Source organism: Primulina huaijiensis, chromosome 8 (assembly GCF_012295235.1).
Source record: "Primulina huaijiensis isolate GDHJ02 chromosome 8, ASM1229523v2, whole genome shotgun sequence".
NCBI classification, from domain to species: Eukaryota; Viridiplantae; Streptophyta; class Magnoliopsida; order Lamiales; family Gesneriaceae; genus Primulina; species Primulina huaijiensis.
The window spans coordinates 6,822,408-6,829,065 of NC_133313.1; the positions used below are offsets into that span (position 1 = coordinate 6,822,408).

At 32.3% G+C, this 6,658-nt stretch overlaps 1 non-coding gene across 1 annotated transcript; it reads right to left on the minus strand.

Annotated features, from left to right (window-relative positions):
• Positions 1-1,171: 1,171 nt before the first annotated feature.
• Positions 1,172-1,280, minus strand: LOC140983672 (small nucleolar RNA R71). The gene has a single exon (XR_012176465.1). It is a non-coding gene; the product is annotated as a small nucleolar RNA R71 (small nucleolar RNA).
• Positions 1,281-6,658: the final 5,378 nt, after the last annotated feature.

The window sequence follows — 6,658 nt, forward strand, 5'->3', positions numbered from 1 at the left end:
TAAATTCTTGGTACCATTTAAATGTTTGTTTGGTTTTACCAACCATTTAAAGTGGATGCCTTGATTTATTATATATCAATATATCATATTATTAATTTCTTGGTACCATTTAAATGTTAGTTTGGTTTTACCAACCATTTAAAGTGGGAACCTTGATTTAGTGTTTACAAATATATATAGCACAATAAATACTTGACAACATTTATAAGTTTTGATATATATTTTATACTTATAAGAAAATAGTATATAACATAATATAAATATGATTATTTAATATATTGGAACCATTTTATTAAGTGGATTTCAATAATGTTCATTAATGTTAACTTTATTAAAATATCAAGAGTGGATCCTCTAATCTCAACTACTTAAATTAAAATTTGAACAATTAAAAATTACCAATTAAAGATTCAAACAATTAAAAGAAAAACAAAAACAAAAACAAAAACAAAAAGACATTGTAGTGGACTTGTAATTACCGTAGCTTCCCTGTGGATACGATATCGGACTCACCGAATTATACTACTTGCGGACAACCTGCTATTGGGAGTGCAACAATCAAAGTCACAACAAGTTTTTGGCGCCGTTGCCGGGGAAGTATAATTTAATTTCAAGTCTATTTAATTTTCTTTCTTTGAATTTTTTATTGTTTTTGTGTGTTTTTCTTCTTTTTCTTTTGCATTTGCATGAGCATTATTTGGTCACGTACACTTAGTGGTCGACTCATTCGAAATAACCCTTTATTTTTACAAAACATGGCGGAAGAACCCATCCAGGAAAATGAAGATGAAATTCAATCTCAACATGATCATGATAGGCGAAGAACACTTAGAGATCACATGAATCCTACACGTACTAGTGCACCTTCATGTCTAGTTTTTCCCCCTGATGCATCTCATTTCAATTTTAAGCCCGATATTATCCAACTTTTACCCAACTTTCATGGCTTAGATTCTGAAAATCTATACATGCATTTACGAGAATTCGAAGAAGTGTGCAACACATATAATGATCTAAATTGTAGCATGAACACCATTCACTTAAGCTTTTTCCTTTTTTTTTAAAGATAAAGCTAAAACTTGGCTACAAAATCTTAGATCGGGATCCATTCGAATTTGGGATGAATTGCAACAACAATTTTTGAAAAAGTTTTTTCCATCTCACAAAACAAATTCTTTCAAAAGGCAAATCATCACTTTCACTCAAAAACAAGGAGAAACTTTTTATCAGTGATGGGATAGATATAAAGAATTGCTTAATCTTTGTCCACATCATGGTTTTGAAATTTGGAGAGTTGTTTCTCAATTTTATGAAGGCTTAACACCTAAAGATAGGCAAATGGTTGAATTTATGTGTAATGGAATATTTGAAGATAAAGATCCAAACGAGGCAATTGAGTATCTCGATTCATTAGCTGAAAATGCTCAAAATTGGGACACTATAGGTACACTCTAACCATCAAACAAGATTCAATCTCCCACATCTGGTGGAGGTATGTATACCCTCAAAGATAAACATGATCTGCAAGCTAAATTTACCTCTTTGACAAGAAAAATTGAAGCACATAAATTAAAAAAGAATGGTCAATTAAAATCTGTTCAAGAAATTGCGTGTCACATCTGTGATACAAGTGATCATTCTACAAAAGATTGTCCCACTTTGCCCTCTTTTAAAGAATGTCTCCATGAACAAGCCAATGTTTTGAACAATTTCAAAAGGCCAAATTTTGAATCATTTTCTCAAAATTACAATCCAGGTTGGCGAAATCATCCAAATTTTAGTTGGAAGAATGATAATGCTGCACAATTTTCACAACCACATTTCCAAAATCAACAAAATTTTCAAAATTATGCACCTTAGTTCCTCCACCTAAAAGGAACTTGGAAGATATATTGAATCCTTTCATTGCAAAGCAAGAGTATATCAATACTCAAACTGCTCAAACAATAACAGATTTGAAAGATACTCTTGCTAAATTTGCATCTGCACTTAATGTTCATGAAAAAGGTAAGTTTCCTTCACAAACACAGCCTAATCCCAAGGATCACCATTCACAAACCGGAACTTCTGGAACTCAACAGATGGATCAGGTAAAATCTGTTATTACCCTTCGCAGTGGTAAGGTAGTGGAAAATCCATTCTTGAACCTTGTGAAAATGATGATAAATCAACTCCAAAGGGTAAGGAAGTGGAACCCATAACTTGCGAAGAAGATGATCAACAGATAGTGCCACCACCATTCCCTCATGCATTGAAAAATACAAAAAAAAAATCAAATTTGAATTCTGATATATATGATATTTTTAAACAAGTAAAAGTTAATATTCCTTTATTAGATGCAATAAAGCAGGTACCATGATATGCCAAATTTTTGAAAGACTTGTGCACCGTGAAAAGAAAATTGAATGTGAAAAAGAAAGCATTTTTAGCCAAAAAAGTAAGTGCAATTATTCAAAATAATAGTAATTTGAAATACAAAGACCCTGGTTGTCCTACTATTTCATGTATTATTGTAAAACGAAAGATTAAAAAAGCCTTGCTTGATCTTGGAGCTAGTATGAATTTATTTCCATATTCAGTTTATCAAGAACTCAATCTATGTGAGTTAAAACCTACTTCAATAACACTTTTACTTGCCGATAGATCTTTTAAAGTGCCAAGAGGTATGGTAGAAGACGTGTTGGTCCAAGTTGATGACTTTGTATATCCTGTAGATTTCATAGTTTAGATACACAACCTATCGAAACTTGTAATGCAATTCCTGTAATTTTGTGTCGTCCATTTTTAGCATCTTCTATTGCTTTTATATTTTGCAGGAATGGAATGATGAAGTTGTCATTTGGTAACATGACCTTGGAGCTTAATGATTTTAATCTTTGTAAGCAACCACATGACAAAGGAGATGAAAGTGAAGATGAAAATCTTATTGAAACTCTTGTGGAAGAAAACATTCAAGAAGGGAGTACTCGTGACCAATTAGATATTTGTTCAATTGATACTGTTAAAAAAAATATTGAAATTGATCTTGATGATTTTATCAGGTATGACTCGTTACCAGGATCAAAGAAAGAATTTGAGGCAAAATATGATAACAAAGATGAACCACCCATATTGGAGTTAAAACATTTGCCAGAAGAATTGAGTTAAAACATTTGCCAGAAGATCTCAAGGGCATTAATCCACTAATTTGCACTCACAAAATTCATTTATAAGAAAATGCTAAAACATCTCAACGACCACAAAGGAGATTAAATCCGCACATGAAAGATGTTGTGAAAACTGAAGTTCTCAAACTACTTGATGTTGGAATTATCTATTCTATTTCTGATAGTAAGTGGGTAAGTCCAACACAAGTAGTTCCAAAAAAATCTGGCATCACTGTGATAAAAAATGAAAAAGGTGAATTGTTAACAAGTCGAGTCTCATCTAGTTGGCGTATGTGTATTAATTACAAAAAATTAAATGATGCCACTAGAAAAGATTATTTTCCATTACCATTTTTGGATCAAATTTTAGAAAGAGTGGCAGGTCATCCCTACTACTGTTTTCTTGATGAATATTCAGGTTATTATCAAATTTCCATTGCACTTGAAGATCAAGAAAAAACTACATTCACATGTCCTTTTGGAACATTTGCATTCAGAATGATGTCATTTGGTTTATGCAATGCCCCAGCAACATTTCAAAGATGTATATTAAGCATTTTTAGCGACATGGTTGAAAATTGTTTGGAGATTTTCATGGATGATTTAACTATTTTTGGGAGTACATTTGATAATTGTCTTGAAAATTTAGAAAAAGTTTTAAAAAGATATGAGGAAAAATGTCTTATTTTAAATTGGGAAAAATGTTATTACATGATTAATTCTGGGATTGTTTTGGGACATATTGTGTCATCTCATGGAATTGAAGTTGATAAAGCAAAAGTTGATGTCATTGCCGATTTACCCCCTCCAAAAACCATTAAATAAATTCGTTCATTTTTGGGACATGCTGGATTTTATAGGAGGTTTATAAAGGACTTTAGTTTAATCTCTAAACCCATTTGTAACATCTTAACAAAAGACACTGTATTTGAGTGGACTCAAGAATGCCAGAATACTTTTGATAAAATCATTCGACATTTAAAATTAGCTCCTATCATGTAACCTCCTTATTGGTCTTTACCATTTGAAGTCATGTGCGATGCGAGTAATTATGCAGTCGGTGCAGTATTGGGTCAAAGAAGAATCGCTAAGCCTTATGTGATATATTATGCAAGTAGAACTTTAAACATTGTTCAAATGAATTATTCCACAACTGAAAAAGAACTACTTGCTGTAATATTTGCATTAGATAAATTTCGTTCTTATTTGAATGGATCAACGACTATTGTGTTTACTAATCATTCTGCTATTAGATATTTGTTGACCAAACAGGATGCAAAGCCACGACTGATACGATGGATTTTGTTGCTCCAAGAATTTGACATTGTGATCAAAGATAAAAAAGGAACCGAGAATGTTGTAGCCGATCATTTATCGAGACTAGTAACAGGATCATATTATGAAATGACACCAATTAACGATAATTTTCCTGATGAACATCTATTTTCAGTTATTACTACACCTTGGTTTGCTAACATAGTAAATTTTCTTGTGATAGGAAAAATGCCACTGCAATGGAGTTCTCAAGATAAAAGAAAATTTTTGAATGAGGTAAAAAACTTTTATTGGGATGATCCGTATCTGTTCAAGTACTGTCCGGATCAAATTTTTCGACGTTACATACCCGACAATGAGGTAAGTAGTGTCATTAAATTTTGTCATTCAGAAGCATGCAGAGGACATTTTTCTTCAAGGAAAACTGCTGCAAAAATCTTGCAGTGTGGATTTTATTGGCCCACTTTGTTTAAAGATACCCACGAAATCTGCAAGATCTATGAAAATTGTCAAAAATTGGGTGCGATTTCAAAAAAAACATGATGCCTTTGAATCCTATCATTGAAATTGAAATCTTTGACTGTTGGGGAATTGATTTTATGGGACCTTTTCCACCGTCGTTTGGATACTTGTATATTTTAGTTGCAGTTGATTATGTTTCCAAATGGATAGAGGCAATTCCATGTCGAACAAATGATCATAAAATCGTCATCAAATTTTTAAAAGAAAATATTTTTAGTAGATTTGGAATTCCTCGAGCCATGATAAGTGATGGGGGAACTCACTTTGTTAATAAACCATTTGCTTCGTTGATGAAAAAATATGGTATTACTCACAAAGTAACTACTCCTTATCATCCTCAAACAAATGGACAAGTTGAATTAGCTAATAGGGAGATAAAGCAAATTTTGGAAAAAAACTTTTAACCCAAATAGAAAAGATTGGTCTCTGCGACTTAATGATGCAGTTTGGGCTTATCGAACAGCTTTTAAAACATCATTGAATATGCCTCCCTATAGGTTGGTTTACGGAAAATATTGTCATTTGCCTGTGGAATTGGAATATAAAGCTTAATGGGCGATCAAAACTTTTAATTCAAGCATGGATGATGCCAAAAAATTGCTCAAATTGCAACTTAATGAACTTGATGAACTCAGAAATGATGCGTATGAGAATTCAAGGATTTATAAAGCAAAAATCAAATCATTTCATGATAAAACAATTCTTATAAAATCTTTTGAGATTGGTAAAAAAGTTTTGCTTTATAATTCGCGACTTCACATATTCCCAGGAAAATTACGATCAAGATGGACAGGTCCATATGTTGTAAAACATGTGTATCCTTATGGAGCTGTGGACATTGAAAATCCTAAAAATGATGATGTTTTTAAAGTAAATAGACAAAGGCTTAAACCATTTTTAGAAAATGAAATCTTTAAAGAAGAGTTTATTTCCCTTTCCGATCCTTGATTTTTTGTATTGCAATTAATTTTGTTTGTTTTTATTTCAGGTTTCCTTAATCTTTTTATTTTTCCGGTTAAATAGCGGATAACGGTACTCCGTGGCTCTCATAGTCGGTTTAATCAGTTTCCCAAAATTGTCGATACAAAAAAAAATCATTTCTTTTCTTTTCAAAATGGATGAAATTCTCTCAAAAATTTGTATATATTTTTCCTCTGTTTCTGAAAATGTTCTAAGAAAAATTTATGCAGATAGGTGTGAAAGATTGAGATTGTTAATGCGAAAAAGAATTTCAGAAGATATTTGTCTTGTAATAGAAGCTAAGGTCCGATTAGGAGGAGAAGTTCAACAGTCATTACTCATTCGATATATGCCTGGATTAGGAAAAAGTACTTATGCGAAAAAACGAAGGGCCAAAAGTTTAGGAGTTTGCCATAAATGTGCAAGATGGACTTGTGACAAACGATGCAAATCTTTGGGATATGTTTCCAATAACAGAGAAGATAAAATTGGTTTCATTAAGAATGGGCTGAGTAAGGAGTCTTTAGATAACATCTTATTGACTCTTGAGACGCATTCTAGTGGACACGTGCATATTGAACTTCTCCCTTTATGGAAACAATTCCAAGACGAGCGTCATTTTAATAGTCTTGGGAATACGAATAAAAAAGACCCTGTTTGCCAATTTATAAGAAAATTGGATGGGAAGCATATCCTCGACTCATAGAAGGCGTTGAAGCCGTTTCTGGACGTAAAACCAGAGGAAAATTACCAAA